The 17,307-nt window shown below is 38.9% G+C and overlaps 1 pseudogene; it reads right to left on the bottom strand.

Moving 5' to 3' along the window:
- Nucleotides 1-6,019: 6,019 nt before the first annotated feature.
- LOC134223030 (uncharacterized) lies at nucleotides 6,020-7,529 on the bottom strand (annotated as a pseudogene).
- Nucleotides 7,530-17,307: the final 9,778 nt, after the last annotated feature.

The raw sequence follows: 17,307 nt of genomic DNA, 5'->3' as shown, positions 1-17,307 counted from the left end.
GACATATTTATTTAAGGACGTAGCCATTGATCTAACTCAATTTTCCATTCTGCACAATTAATTATGAAAATTACACGCCAAGGAAATATTTGAACCCATATTTCAATAGTGTTCAATAGCCTCTAATTTTACATCCAACTTTTTCTTGTTTCAATGCAAGGTTCATATAAATGACGACCTGTAATTTTAAAAAGTGATGAAAAATTGAAACGAATCCAATGGAGATTTTTTGTAACATCATATATGTAACATCATATTATACAGTGTAGTTGTGAAGTTGAAGTTTTTACACAGCAAAGACCAAGGTGGCCACCAGACGGCCTTCCGGAGAATCCGAAACGTTCGTAAATATGGTCATTTTGTGAAGATCATTCTAGAACTGCCCAATTTTTTTCTAAACCATTTATGACGGTGAGCTTTGATTTAATTCACAGTTCTTACCCAGCAATGACCGCAGGTGGCCACCGGATCGCACTATGGGGTCGGAAGTTATGGCTGAAAAACGTTTTTTACGCAAAAAAACGAGTAAAAAGTCTCGTCAAAAACGCGTGAAAAAGTCTAGACCATTTTTTAAGCACCTGTCCTCAACCGAATATGTCGTGTTCGACGCAGAATCCTGTTCCATTGCTTTCTAGTGAAAATTATCCGGATTGGACTATGGGATCAGAAGATATAGCCAAAATACATGTTTGCCTTTCTTGTATACTAAGTATAAGTAAAGGCTATATCATTTCATTTTCATTTATTTAGTCTATATCTAAACAGATAACACTGAATCAACAATTTGACGCCACAATACACGGTTCGAGGCCGCATCTCTCATCCCTCGAATACGCCCTACTCTCGCCAAGTCGCTTTGCTCCTGGTCAGCCTATCTCGCTCGCTGCGCTCCACGCCGTCTCGTACCTGTCGGATCGGAAGCGAACACCATCTTTGCAGGGTTGCTGTCTGGCATTCTTGCAACATGTCCTGCCCATCGTACCCTTCCGGCTTTAGCTACCTTCTGGATACTGTGTTCGCCGTAGAGCTGGGCGAGCTCGTGGTTAATTCTTTGCCGCCACACACCGTCTTCTTGCATACCAGCAAAGATGGTCCTAAGCACCCGTCTCTCGAATACTCCGAGTGCTTGCAAGTCCTCCTCGAGCATTGTCCATGTTTCATGTCCGTAGAGGACAACCGGTCTTATCAGCGTCTTGTACGGAAGCTTCCACACTGATATTCTTGCCTCCCCCTTCATACGGGAGCTTGGCAGAAGGAAGGTCGTGTGATATGTGCCATAACAAATATTGCCCTCTGCTCGCTTTCAATTCGACTTCTATAAAAACATTCTTCATGCCTGCCGTATCCTAACGGAACTATCATTTCTATACTTTCGCCTCTAATTCTATCATGAACATGTACGTCTTAGTTTGGAAGATGATATTAGCATTTCCATATCATTGTAAGAAATGTTTCTTCAAAAATTTCTAATTCCTGGAATTAATAATCGAAGAAGCATCGTATCGACATTCATTTAAGATTTCCTTCGGAATTTCCATCAGGGATTTCTTCGGAAAATATTCCAGAAATCTCTTCGAAAAATAAATCAAGAAATTTCTTTGGAAATTCCTCCATAAATTCCTCCAAAAAGTTTCCTTTAAAAAACCTTTAAAAATTAATTCAGAAATTCTTCCGGAAATTTCTTTATGTATTTCTTCGGAAATTGCTTACGAATTGTCTATGAAGATTACTTCAGAATATCCATAACCGATTTCTTTAGAAAAACCTTTACGAATTTCATTCGAAAATCTTGAAGAAATTCATACGAAAATGGTTGCAGGGGTTCCTCCGAATATTGTGTTGCGAATTCCTTCGGAGCTCCTTATGAATTTCTTGAGAAATTACGTGAGGAGTTTCTCCAAAAATTGCTTACCATTTTTTTTAAAGCAATGCCTTTGGACATTTCTTTGAGAATTTGTTCGGCAATTCCTTCCTTATGAAATTTTTTTTTGGCAATTATTCCATGAATTCCTTAAATCGATTTTTAATATGCAATATCTTGCACAATGAATTTCTTCAAAATTTCCTAAAGAATTTCTTCAGAACTTCTTCCAGCAATTCCCTTGAAACGTTCTCCGGAATTCTTTTTCAATTTCTCAATTTCTTCGAAAATGCCTTTATGAGTCTTTCCGAAAATCTTTCAGTAATACATTCGGAGTTGTTTTCAATTTTTTTTTCTAAAAGTCATTTTGTGTTCATTTTAGGAATTCTTTCAAAACTTTAATTATCAACGGAAGTAATTTTTGGATTATTTCAGGAAAAAAAGTTCTGGAGGAGTGCTGAAATGAATTTTGAAGGAGTTTTGAAGAAATTCATTGAGAGTTTTGTGCAGGAATTTCCAAACGAATTTTTGAAGGAATTTCCATAATAGAACCAGAAAGGATTTTCGAAAATAATTACTGAAAAAATTGCCTAAAGAGTTTTTGAAGATATTTCCAATAGCCTTCCTAAAAGAAATCCCGAAGGAATTTCCAAAGGAATCCATAAAACAAATTCTGAAGGAATTTTTGAAGGATTTCAGGAGGAATTCTCAAAGGCATTTAAGAAGAAATTCCTAATACATTTTCAGAGAAAATGCCTTCTGTTATTTCTGACGTAATTCGTAGATTTCTCAAGGAATTTCTTCGGATTTTTTTTCCAGTAATCTATTCGCAATGTCATCCAGAAATTCCTTGGGAGGTTCGTCCGGTAATTTCCTCGGAAACTGCTTCAAGGAGTTCTACAAAAACTACTCCGCAAACGAACTCCAGAAATCTGGACATTCCGCCGAGATTTCGTTCACTAATTCCTCTAGGGATTTCATCGGAAAATCAGCCGAAATTTTTTTGGAAATAAATCCAGAAATTAAATAAGGCCGTTACAAATATTTAATTAACTGTTTGACCTACTGGTCTCCAAAGGGTCAAGGGGTATAATAAAAAATAAATATTAAAATAAAAAAAATCTAAAAACTCCTCGGATTTGTTAAAGAATGTTTTGAAAATCCTCAAAATTATCCGAATTTTATTTTGTTGCCCCCTCAAAATATTACTTTTTGGCTAAAAAATCCGAGGGGGGGAGACAAAATAGTTTTTAAATATTTGTATCGGCCTAAATGTTGAATTTGCTCAAGATATTCCTCCAAAATTAAATTCAAAGAAAGGTTTCTTTGTTCTAGAAATATTTCATAAATTTCCTCAGGAATTCTTTAAGAACTTCCTCCATGAATTCTTTATAAATAATAATAAATAATAATAAATAATTTATAAATAATTCAGGAATTCTAATTCGAAATTTCCATCGGATATAGCTTCCGAAAATCCTCGCAAACTTCTTTTGAAATATCCACAGAAATTGTTTTAGAAGTTCCTTCGAAAATTGTTTTAGAATTCCTCCAAAATTTATTTAAAAATTCCTTCTGTAACTCATTTAGGCTTTGGAAATTAGCTCAGAAACTTCATCAGAAATTAATTTTGGAATTTCTTTGGACGATTATTCAGGCATTCCTTCGGATTTTTTTGAGAAATTACTTTGGAAATTTCTTAGAAATACCTCTAGGGGTTCCTTACAAGCTCCTTGACATTTCTTTCCTGAAATTCCCATAGGAATTCTTTCAGCACTAATAATTACCTACCAATAAAACTAAGCAATTTCTTGGGAAATACTTAGGGTAATCTTTAGAAAATTCCTCTAGTATGTTTGGTAACTTCAGGAACAAATTTTTGGCCATTTCCCTCAAGAATTCCTTTACAATATTCTTCATTTCCCAATTTTTGGAGAGGATTGTGAGATTTAACCATAGATCATTAATTAACGCTACGCAGTATCATACGATTGAAACGAGTTATTTTATTCGGACGAATAAAAAAACTCGTTTATATCGTATGAGACTGCGTAGCCGTTAATTAATGATCTATGATTATTCATTTCTTTTAATTTTATTCGGGGATCTCTTCAGAAATTCATTCAAAACTCTTTTTTTTTAAATTCCTTCGAAAATTGCCTTTGGGATGCATTCGGAAATTCTGTTAGGAATTCTTCTGAAAATGTCTGTAGGGATTGCTTAGAAATGTCCTTAAAAGGTTCCTTCTAATTTTTCTTCGGGAATTCCTTGAGTTTCATAAGTGCTTCCGGAAATTCCTTTACAAAGTTCGCCGGAAATGTCTTCAAAAACTATTTCGTTCATGAATTCTCTCGGAAAGTCCTTTAGGAATCCATCTTGTATGCCAAGACCAAGGGTCCAGGTTTCACACCACCAGGTAAACGAAGTAGCTATGCAAACCTAAATAAACGATATATTGAGAAGTAAAACCACTGAATGTATCAAAATCCTGAAGTGGAAATAACTTTTGAAAAAAGTTATTAACAAATTTAGTCCGGTGACATTGCAATCTAATTCTCAACACACTGCTCAGGGATCACGAAAAGTGAAGCAGAATTCATTGGATTTAATTCATCAAAATCAGGAAATAATTAAATAATTTCAATTTTAATAACTTTTTGTTTCAGGTACTAAAAAGTGTCGTCAGCATTTGGCTGTTTAATGTTTTTTATAGGGTGATTCGTACCGTGTGAATAAAAAAATCCGCGTTCAAATTGATTTTTTCAGCCATTGATTTTTTCATCCACACTGGTTCACGCCGCCGCCGCCGATAAAAGCCAACGGCGCGCCGCCGGGGCTAAAGTGACCACCACGCCGCCACCAATTATATGACCGGTGCACAGGTCTATATACGACCCCTTTTCCTGCTTCACAGATAGTAATCGGGCAATCAGTGGAGATTGTTGAAAGCCTCCGATATCATGGCAGCCAAATGGCGTAACTTCTTCTTCTTCTTCTTCTTCTTCTTCATTGGCATTACATCCCCCACTGGGATATTGCCGCCTCGCAGCAGCATTTCCATCCCATCAAAAACAAAGCAATGGTAAGGAATTTGGTTTGTTTATTATTTTGTGATTTTTTTCAGCAGTGAGCACGCATGTTGACAAAAAGAAGCAACGAATTTGGTGCCGTATTTCTTTGTTTAGCGATGAGATTGATATATGTACAGTGAGATGGAGATCGGAACACTTCCGCTATATCATGAGGCTAAGACGATGATACTTTTATGGCCAGGGACCAAACCAAACCGAAAATTGCCTAGACCGGCACCGGGAATCGAACCCAGCTACCCTCACTCAGCATGGTCTTGCTTTGTAGCCGCGAATCTTACCGCAGGGCTAAGGAGGGCCCAAAATGACGTACCAAGATCAAAACAAGCACACGGAAGCAAGAAAGCGAATGCTGCCTTTGCTAGTTTAACAAAAATCTAGGAAAACAGACCATCAACAGCTGCAAGTGCTGCCTGCGGTACAAAGGGGGGCTGTCTGGGTCGGCAAGCTTCAATAAAAACCCCTGATTTATCCACCTAGCGGTGTGTGTGCCTTTCTCGTACATTAGATATACTCAAAAAATTGAGTGAGAATTTCTTAGCGTGCAAACAAATCGGTTTAGGATAAGGGCCTAAAAGATGAGTGAGTTTTATTTTGCACACTACACACAGACACCATTTCAATTCGTCGAGCTGAGTCGATCGGTATTTAACACTATGGGTCTCCGGACCTTCTATCACAAAACCGTCTTGGAAGTGAATATACAACGTTAGGTATAGAACGGATATTCGTTAACGATTGATCAGACTGGAACACCAGTAACTGTTGTTTTTTTGTTGTGTCATTTGTCATGTTATAATCAACTTGTCATGAATCACCATTTATATTTTCCTTTTTTATGTGTTTAGATTATACCTGGCTGCACGTATCGGAAAGCGACATGTATTGTGAAGAACATTCGGAGTGATGTTCCATTTGGAGAAATTACATTCGAAGAATTGGTTTTCTTCCAATCGTCATACAATCGTCTGATCACATGCGTGTCAATCAATATTGCAAAATAGTTAATGGGTAATAGCAACAGAACAGTAATAAAAATAAAGTATTCTTTGTTTTTTTTTTAATTGTTTTATTCGATCGATGGTTCAAACTTTCCGAACAGAAGCAACGCCAAAATACTAACGGCGCATTTTTCCCCATAAATTGCTGTACAATCCAAATTGTCATCTCTCATTGCCTTACTATAGTCATCTTGAAGGTCATCTTTTAATGGAACACTGCAAATAGATAACACATTCGAATAATGAGGTCTCTCAACAACCGCAGAAATAAACCGGGACCTGTACCTGAACATAAGCCTGGCCATTTCCACCATCATGGACTTTTTCTTTGTATGGAGTAGTTTTCTTGCTTCACATATGGCTCGCAAAACGCACGATTTCATCTGCAACCGGTGTCTGAAAATCGATAGAGTGATTGCATCCCGAGTAGACGAAAATAGCTCAATAATATCAAATGTTGATTAGATAGCAAAATGAGATATGGACATGATTGATATAAGAGATAGAAGGACAGACAACAATATCAATATTTTGCACTAAAATATCATGATGAGATTGAGTTATGCTATTTGATCAATATAATGTGTCATTAGTTTGCTGTTATTTGTAGCATATCTTGGTATTTAAATGATATTTCGGTGCAAATTTTTGATATTGTTTTATCTCTTACATCAATCAAGTTCATATCATGTTTTGTTACTCTGTTCATGGCTTCTGACCGGGATTAGCAGAACTGTTACGCACTGCCGCTCAATACTACATACCTTTTCCCTAAAGCATGTTCAATGGCATGATACAAATCTCGCCTTTCGCGGTAATGATAAAAACTTTCCCAATCACGATGTTGACTAATGTTGTGCCTATCTTTCTCTACTAAAAAATCGTTATCACTTAAATCATCCACAGCTCTCCCCATGCGATTGAAATTTGTCTGATCGCGTAGTTTGTACGCATCATAAGTCGGGCTTACGCGTTGTGGATATGGATCGTAGGTATTCGGTGCGAACCAGTCCGATCTATCTTTGCCATATCCCGGAGGTACCCACGTTTCCGGATGATCTTTTAGATACGATTGTAGCTCCATTTCCGATACTTCATGTCCGAGGTGGTGTTCATGGTGGGAATGTTCCAGTGGAACTGCGGGTGGGGATGGTGCTGATGTCGTTGTTGGCTGTGGAGGCGTTGGAGGAAGTAACACCGGTCCATTTGCTTTTAAATATTTCGCCAAGTTTGAATTGTGAAATGCGATTTGTGTAATCTGGAAGAGGGTATAACAAGTCCCACTCTATAAGACCATAAGAAGTCGCCGGATAACGGAATATAAGAATTTTTCCTGCCGCAATCGTAACCTGTAAAAAAAGGTGATTAAGTTAAAACAATTTTTACCATGACCATTTGTTTTGAACTCACAAGTGCTAAAGCATTTTTTGGGAATAGCAAAAACCTCTTTCCCCTCGACAACGTCATTTCAGTGTTAGTGGCATTCTGACTATACACAACGGAATCATTTGTTGCGTTAAACGTTGAACTAGTGACCTCATAGGTTGTTATTAAAACTAGGAAACAGAACGTCTTCATCGTTGAAACGATAGCTTTATCTCACTGACTACCCGATCTATGCTTTTGGAACTTCTAAGAACATATTTTGGCAAGCCGTCGAGATGTAGAGAAAGGCGCTAAAAAATACTTATTCGATGCCGCTTAAACTGCGCAGTAGGCTGTTCCAAAAATACGGAGCGCGCAACATCAAGTTGAATCTTAACATGTTTGGTGCATTCATGTAAAGAATGTAATCGCCCATCCTCCGGCTGCAAAACATTCCCTATAGTGTGTGACAGAACTAGTGTCAAAAAATTAATAACGTAAATTACATTTGGAAATATGAAGCCGGAAATATTTGCGGCTAAACACATGACAAACCTCCGTACGAATATGGCGATAATTAACCAATTGACTGTCATAGAGCCTTGGAAAAGATCACATCCCTAGATCGAAACGTCGGCGATGAAATAAAATTGTAACGCCATTATTCACGACTGAAAGTCGTCACGAAAATCGAACTATGTAAAAACAATTCTGTTTATTATGATGATGGTGGTTTCGGCTTACATGGCCTTGAGTTAGACTTTTTTATCTTTAGTTTATAAATTGAGATTAATTTAACGAAGTTCACAAAAGTCATTGATTCGATTATCACAGATATATAAATTATATAACATTCCTTAATTATTCAGCTGAAATCAAGAAATAAACAAACTGATCAATTGTTCTTCATGAGCTCGTTGGTTTAGTGGCTACCGCTTCTGCTTTATTAGCAGGAGGTCGTGGGTTCAATTCCAGACTCGCCCATTTCCTATTTTGTATTTCTATCTTAGTTCTTTCTGTGTTTCACGTTCTATCAAAACGATTCCTGCTATTATAACCTGCCACACTAACAGTTCCAAAGCATCCCTTGGCACCTATGAGAGGTCGTAGAGCTCTCTGCATCTTTCTTAAGTATGTGTCCAGTTAACCTTGCTCCCATTTCCTCCGCATTCGCAAGGATGTGGCCAGAATAGATCTCAACTACTGGAGAGTGCGCATTGCTTCCATCTAAGACATAATGTTTAGTCCCAAAGCAATATCTGTGGTAACAGTAGAAGCATTAGAACTGAACGCTAGTGTCGCTGTAACTATTTAAAGTATTTTGCCAAATTATGCTTGAATAAGATTCAATAGGCCATATATTATGTATCATGCTGTAGTTCATGTTTAGTTTTTATCACCAACAACGGTTTGACACTTATAGTACCGATACTTTGGGTGCCAGTTCGAAGTAACCTAGCTGTTAGTCACGAAAACAGGAACGACATTAGCATTCTTGTCCTTTTGAATCATCTGTGGTAACGGATGATAGTGATGCTTGTCTCATACAATACGAATTTGTACAAATTGATCAATGCAAATGCTGATGCTCAACAAACTGATCCATTATTCTTCACCAGCTTTTTACAGAAAAACACAAATCTATTTAGCACGTCATAGCACCATTCTTCTTTGCACCATTTATCTGAAGCATCATAACAAACTGTAAGGATCGTCACACTTTTTGCAAAATATCTCCCACTAAATTCGTCCGATTTTCGACACAAGTTTAATGTCGACTGTTTCCAGGCTAGATTTTCGTCGAAATTCTCTTTTTTATGGAGGCTATGTCACCATGAGTCTCTGAGTCTGCTTCTGCTGCGATGTCCTGCTGGGATCCAATCTAATGCTTGTTGACAGATATTTCAACGCAATTTATGTTAGAACTCGCAAAGGCAGTTCTTACCTGCTTGTTCCGTGCATCTAAATCGAACCTGGTACCACCGACTAATGCCATTTCGTTGCCACGATTTCCGAATTCTCCACTGGTTCTCCATACTGTGAAGCTGGAAGGGGTCACCGTATTCACATCCAACGATTTGCTTTGTTGACTTAACTAAACATGCCCATAAGAAGCGTGCGACAAGCTCGTTGAGCTCACTCTGCACATAACTTAAATATCAACATGCTAGATGAAGTGCTACGTCATCAAGTCAATTTTAAGTCTTTCAGGTGCTTCACAATAAAAGACTATCATTGCAGTCCACGGGTTTGATCACGGTGAATCGCATCTGACAGAATCTCGTCGATTACGTTGAACAACAGTAGCGGTGATATTCCTCACACGGGCTACGACCCGAAGGGGATCGGATAGGGCTTCGTTGTGCGGCACTCTGCACGAGAAGGACTCACACATGTACGATAATTGTATCAAGAACTTTCTTGCGTCTCATGGCGCCTCACACGTACGCGAGACGGTCGAAAGCTTTTGCCTAGTCATCGAAAACCAAATAAAGGGTCTCGGAATTTGTTAACCTGCTTCATAATGAAACGAGCGCCTTAATATTTAGCACCTTCCAATTTATTAACCAAATAATAATATCTGCTGGTAGGGTCTCCAGTTAGCCTTGTAACCGAAGGCGTGAGATTGTCAATCCGGAGGTGGCGAGTTCGATTTTCGAACCGGTTAAGGATGCTTTCGGATGGGAAACATTCTCGACACCTTGGGCATAGTGTTATCCATGGTGCTTGCCATGCAATGGCAAACATGAAAAAGCTTACAATTGATAACTGGAACAATAGGTTAAAAGCAGTTAAAAAGCAGGCCATGATTTTTTTTAAATTTCGTTTTTGGGATATTTCACAAAATTGCTGCGTCACCTATAAAACGATTCATCTCTCTATTCACTTTAAGCTGGAGCACCATGACATATCGATTTTGTGGCAGCCTATCGTAAAGCCAGTAGCGTTAAGGCGTAAATTAAAGAGAATGCTGACGGCAAGGGCTGCACGCTGCTGGTTCCATGTAAAGAAGCGCAACAACAAAACAACGATTCGGTCTACAAATTTTGAGGAAAGTTGCTCATTAGAAACAGTATGGGCGAAACAAAAGTAACATTTCGACTTAGTGTTTTTTACCGACGGCTATCTACATCTCAGCGCTCTACAACAGAAAAACGGATTTGTTTAATTGTTTTTGTCCAATACTGTAGCTTCGTGCGAACAATACTTTGTTCTGCCATCCCAATGAAGGGATGCCACGAAGATAGAGGTGGGATGATAAACACGAATAGAAACACGGTTTTAATTATTAACGAATAGAAAGTTTAAGGAATTATTTGCCATCAGTTTGAGACCTCCTGAAACTCTCTTCGTCGTATTTCTCTCCTAAATGAAAGCGATAAACGCCATTTCAATGATTTTGTCCTTGTTCCCGATGCAGCTTGAACTGCTAGGGTATGCAATTGCATTGCAATTATTTCATGTGGCATTTACAAAAGCCGAAACAGAAATTAGAAACGTCTAGATTTAGACAACCGATAAGAAGCTATCAACTAGGCACAAATCAAATGCTTTGATACATCGATCTTAAAAAGCAAAATGATCATTTGTAACATTACTGAGGTAACTGAAAAGGCTTTCCAGTTAATTTAAGTATGATTCGGTCATCAACATCGAATCAATAACGAATAAAAACGGTACCGTTTTGACCCAAATTCCAATCTTGACTCATATTACGAATACTCTCTTCTAAATGGCTATTTCAGCGTTTCTCGCGTAATTCTTTCCTTTAGGATTTTAAATTCGTGTATAATCTTGATCCTCCGTATCTGAAAACAATAAAAATATAAGTTTTAGGGAACTGAAACGCCACTGTTTGGAATATAAGTCAAAACGGCATTAATACGCTTTACATGTGTATGAATGGAAAGAAGGTGCTCAAAAGAGCACGTGACCGCCCAACAATGCTTGACGAAAGTGGTTTGGGTGACAAGCTTTAAAGGTGTGAAACAACAGATCCACTCTAATTTCTCACACCTGTAGTTCAACGCTTCCATGGAGCTGCGCGAAGATGAGTAGCAGAAAATTTAAATTAGCATGGTTTCGGAATACTGGAATGTGTTTACGAAAGGATGAATATTAAAGAGCCGTGCAAATAACCGATTCGAGATCTGAGTGAATACAGCAACTCTAATCTGAACTGATTTGATCATGAATAAGTCGTAAACCGTCAGTTGCAATAAGTGCTCGGGTTGACATATACATTTTTTTTATAAATTAAGAATGTAATAATGCATGGTAATGGAGTAATGGTAATTTACTTTTGAAGTTTTTTTTTGTTAAATATGTGTCTATGTTATTTGAACAGATCCGGCATGCCTTGTTGGTCAGATATTTGACTATGAAGACCAAATCTTTCCATGAACTTTAATAATTTAATTAATAATTTAGACTATCCACCGAAATTTGTTTAAAAAACAATAACAGTGAAGAGAAACACTAATGATTTCTAGAGGAGCTCGTCGCCGAACTTAACAACTCGCTCCTCACAACAAGCCGAGTGAGTATCGCGGCCAGCTTTACCTACTTCATCTATAGAGCATGGCTCCATTAGCTGGAAGAACTCAAAGGTGGTCAGCGTGGTAAACTACACTGTCATCGACTAGGAGCGATACCGGCGACGTGACGCAGTGCACCAACTGTTTCAACTTTGGGCATGACATGCAGAATTGTCACACAGCCGCACGCTGCAACAAGTGTGGCGTACCCCACCCGACCAACGGATGCAACAAGATGAAGGTGACCTATCCCAAGCGCCAACTCTGCGACAAACAATGTTATGTAAAAGGGAATTCAAATCATCCAATAATTATATATTAGGTAGTTCACTATAATTAATGAGATGAGTGTATTCCTGCTGCGTGAAGTTAAACGTTTTTTCAATGATATGGAAATGCTAATATCATTTTCCAAACTTAGACGTACATGTTAATGATAGAATTAGAGGCGAAAGTACAGCTTTGATATTTTCGTTAGGATACGACAGGCATGAAGAATGTTTTATAGAAATAGATTTGAAAGCGAGAGGAAGGCAATATTTGTGATGGTTTAAATCTCAAGACCTTGATTCTGCCAAATTCCCATATCAAGAGGGAGGGAAGTGTACCAGTGTAGAAGCCTTTATGCGTCAAACTATTGTTTTTCGGTCTGACCTACAAATCTAAATTGAAATAACCCGTGTGGGCTCATTTTACGTCCGATTGCCATGAAATTTTCAGGGAAGAAGCGTCATAATGTTTTTTTTTTGGTACATGACTTGATTTGACCATGGTGCCAGTCCAGCAGGATTTATTAAGGGGGGGTCCTGGGTCAAGTGCAGTCAGGTCTTTTTTTTTAAACCATTGATAAATGAACGAAAGTGCCTAGAATGTTGATGAAAACGTGGTAAATCATCATTGACCAGTATCAGAAGTAAGTTTTGATACAATTGGATCACCATACATGGTTCCGGATGTTCCGAGAACAAAAACCAGTCTTGCGACATACTAATTTATTTTGGAAAACAATCTCAATAGATGAGTTTTTGAAAGGTTTTGGATATATTGGTCACGGCCGGAAGTGTTCCCGCCGGCCTGGTTCCCTCAGTGGACCGTACAAATTCCGATTAGCACCGAAACCCATTTTGCGGCATGTCAAACTCCATGATTTTGATTCACAAGCTCAATAGATGAGGTTTTGAGGAGTTCGGACACATTGGTCACGTTCGAAAACGTTACTGAGAACCTGAACCCAAAGTCAAGGAAGTCCGGAAGTCAAGGAGACCTGATTCGCTAAGTGAGGTAGGTAAATAACAATTAGCGCCGAAACCCAATTTACGACGTATCGAACACCATGACTTTGAAAGACAAGCTCAATAGATTAATTTGAAAATTTGACCATATCGGCCATATGGAGTGTTCCCTGCAGCCTGGTTCTCTCAAGGAATTGGAGGATTTTTAGTTAACCTTCTTCTTCTTCTTATTGGCATTACATCCCCACACTGGGACATAGCCGCCTCGCAGCTTAGAGTTCACTAAGCACTTCCACAGTTATTAACTGCGAGGTTTCTAAGCCAGGTTACTATTTTTGCATTCGTATAGCATGAGGCTAGCACGATGATACTTTTATGCCCAGGGAAGTCGAGACAATTTCCAATCCGAAAATTGCCTAGACCGGCACCGGGAATCGAACCCAGCCACCATCAGCATGGTCTTGCTTTGTAGCCGCGCGTCTTACCGCACGGCTAAGGAGGGCCCCGTTAACCACGAAACCTATTTTGCGATACATAAGAATTCATTATTTAGAAAGACAAACCCAGCAGATGAGCTATTGAGAGTTTTGGACGCATTTCCACGTTCGAAAACGTTCCTCGGAACCTGAATCCATCAGTATCTTATTCTTCTTCTATGGCTCTACATTCCAACTGGAACTTGGCATGGCTTTTCAACTTAGTGTTCTATTAGCATTCCCACTAGACTGGCCCAGGAAATAAAAAGTTGTTAAATTCCACGGGGCACCTCCCAGGATTGTGTATTTGGGTGAGAAAATCAATCTCACAAAATTTCAGCTCAATCGCTTGTTGCATAAGCTGGCGCATTTGATTCAAAGTTTGTTTGGGGATTTCATCCAAAATATATAGGAAAATACACCTCCGTCACTCATTCGATCTGGAAATTGGTTTTGATTAAAGCCCCGTGGAATTCGACAACATTTTTCCCCCCATACTAAGCTGGGAGACTGGCCACCAGGTTCCACAGTAATTAATTTAAAGCTATTCTATGCCTATAAACTATACCCAGGAAGTCGATAATGTCCCCCCCCCGTAAATATCCTTGACCGGACCAAGAATCGAACTCGCCATCTCCCAATTGACAATCCTACGCCTTTTTTCGCCAGGCTAACTGGAGACCCGGATCCATCAGTATAGTGGACAAATTTATATTTGCCTCGAAACCCATTTCACGGAATAATAAATTACATAATTACGAAAGACAAGCTCAGCAAACAGTCCGGATGTGGTCAATATATCTAAAAGCTCACAAAACTTAATCTTGTTTGGACTTTAAAAATCATAAAGTTTGATTCGTAGCAAGATAGATTTCCGAGCTAATAAAAATGTGTGCACTTTCCCATGAACACTTCCGGACGTGGCCAACGTGTCCAAAAATTATTAAAAATTATCTATAGAGCTTGCCTTTCAAAATCATGAACCAAGAAAATTATTTAGCTTCTTTAAGGACATAGTTGGAAGAGTACCACGATGGCCGCCAATATGGCACCGGACCTTCCACGGGCCAACCCCACACCTCCCGCACTCCTCTCCCACCAACATTCGAATGCATCGAACAGCATCGAACAAAAGTTTAATATTCAAATTACTAACCTGCTCACAGCATATTTATTCACTTCCCGTGATAATAAACATGTTTATCCAACGAGTCTTATGCATTTCGGCTCGAATAATATCATAAATCAGCAGTTTCGTGCCAATTTATTAGCCGTTCGCGATTTGGTGGGCTTATCACTGCACTTCACTTCTTCTGAAAGGGCACTGAAAAAATCAAGTTTTCACTCACTTCTCCGCACATGAGGAGCCCGAAATGTTGATGGAATGTAAATTAAACATCACTTTTCGAAATCAGTCACTTGTTTAAACCGAAAACTTAATATAAACTGCTATTTTTGCCCGAAAAAAACGATTAAAAACTGATCGCGAAGCGAATGTAAACAACGGCACCGGCAGCAGCAAACTAATAATTAGGGTGGCTCAAAAGATAATTTTGCTCCGCCACGCTCAGTCGATTGTGATTTATAATTTGGGTGTCATCCGATGGTTTGGGCTGGTTTGAATAGGGGCTTACCGTGCACAAGTCGTTTCAGGTTTGTATGACAGTTTATATGGCGAGGTTGAATTTAACATTATTCTGATTGTGGTGCTTCGTCATTGGGCCCTGGCGAGGGGGGAGACCATATGACTGGATGAAATATTCAAGAGCTTCAACTCCATAGACAATCCATATTGAATTGTCTTTCCAATAGTTGCGAGTCGAATTTAATCTTTAGCATGATAATTGGGCTTCTCAGAAGGCTTCAGTGAAACGTGCAATTCAACAAAATACCCAGAATTTGTCTGTGATATCTATTGCACCAGGGGCAGATACGGCTAGTCTAGTCTAGTCTACACTATCGCACCAGGGGCAGATGCTTCATACAAAAAGTGTGACATGGGGGTGAGTGGGGTATAAAATGCTATTTTTGCGTTACGTAATCAATGGATCTTTCCTGCGGTGCGGTTTTCTTTCAGTGAAGTCTCTGGAATGTTGCTTTCAGCTATGTGGGTTCTCTTTTCGCCAGCGTATGGAGGGGAGGCACTGTAGCCAGTGTAATAAAAGGTTTAGTTTTCATACAAACTTGAACCGGCATGCGCTCAACCACTTTTTGTTCAAATCGGTTTTTGGAGGACACTCGGAGCATGGGACGGAATCGAGTGAGCGTGGTGGTGCTGGGTCGTTTTTTGAACCACCCTACTAATATTCTTTGTTTTTTTTTAATACGACACCAATACTACTACAGTATATGACAGTTTTTATTGTACAAATACTTTCAAAGCTTTGTTTTGGTACTCAACCCACCTTCACCTTAAGTGGATTTTTTTTCACTGTCATAAGATGAGTATACAGTAAAACCTTCTTGAGTCGATGTGGAATAGAAAATCCTTAAAGTAGCTGTTTGAAGGGACCATTGAATAATTTGCTTCCTTGAGTCGATATCGAGTCATAGAACATCGACTCATGGAGGCTTGACTGTAGTACAATTCCATTTAATTCCACTACGATGTGGTTGAATTAAATAGAATTCTACTAAACTCGTCTTATGACAGTGAAAATCATGGATTTTAAATGTCGCAAGATGAATGTCGTAGCTAATCGAAATTTTATCGCTTCCTTGAGAGCACCAGAATTCCAGGAACACTTCCGTACTTGGCCAATGTGCACAAAACCTCTGAAAAACTCATCTTTTCAGCTTGTCTTTCAAAATTATGCAGGTTGATATATCGCAAGATGGGTTTCGGTGTTGATCGAAACGTAATCACTTCCGGCCGTGGCCAATGTGTCCAAAACGTCTGAAATTATCTTGTGAGCTCATCTTTCAAAATCATGGAGTTTGACATGTCGCAAGATGGGTTTCGGTGCTAGGCGAGATTTGTCCGCTTCCCTGAGGGAACCAGGTTTCCGGGAACACTTCCGGCCGTGACCAATGTATCCAAAACCTTTCAAAAACTCATCTATTGAGATTGTCTTCCAAAACCATGAAGTTTAATATGTCCCAAGACTGGTTTTACACCACTTGAAAAGTGTCCACTACCCCAGGGAACCAGGTTCCCGGAACATCCGGAACCATGTCCTGGTGATCCAATTGTATAAAAACTCACTTCTGATGCTGGTCAATGATGATTGACCACGTTTGCATCAACATTCTGGGCACTTTCTGTTCACTTATCAATGGTTTTAAAAAATGAAAAAAATGTTTTTGACTGCACCTGACCCAGGAACCCCCCTTAATAAATCCGGCCGGATTGGCACCATTGACATGTCCTCCTTTAGGATACCATATAGTCACCCTATTCACATATGAGTTTTCAGAACACAGTAAATTAATGTCCAAGTCGGGTGGTTTAAACCCCCGGAATATTGACGATTAAAAGTTGCATGAAGAAGAAGAAGTCGATATTTGAAACAATTTAATTAAAAATGATTAGCAGTACGGGGTTGGATTTTCCGTACGCTTCCCCGTGCAATATTTTTCAAATATCATCCTTCGACTTCTTCTTCTTCATGCAACCTTTAATCGCCAATAGGCAATTAACTTTGATTGAACTGAACATGGCATAATAAATTGTCAACACTGTATGAGTTTGACACATCATTAGGCCACTGGATCGTATATGAAATCATAAACATTCTCATTGTTG

Source organism: Armigeres subalbatus, chromosome 3, assembly GCF_024139115.2.
Source record: "Armigeres subalbatus isolate Guangzhou_Male chromosome 3, GZ_Asu_2, whole genome shotgun sequence".
NCBI lineage: Eukaryota > Metazoa > Arthropoda > Insecta > Diptera > Culicidae > Armigeres > Armigeres subalbatus.
Note: the sequence above shows the minus strand (reverse complement) of the source record. Positions and strands in the feature narration are given on the sequence as shown.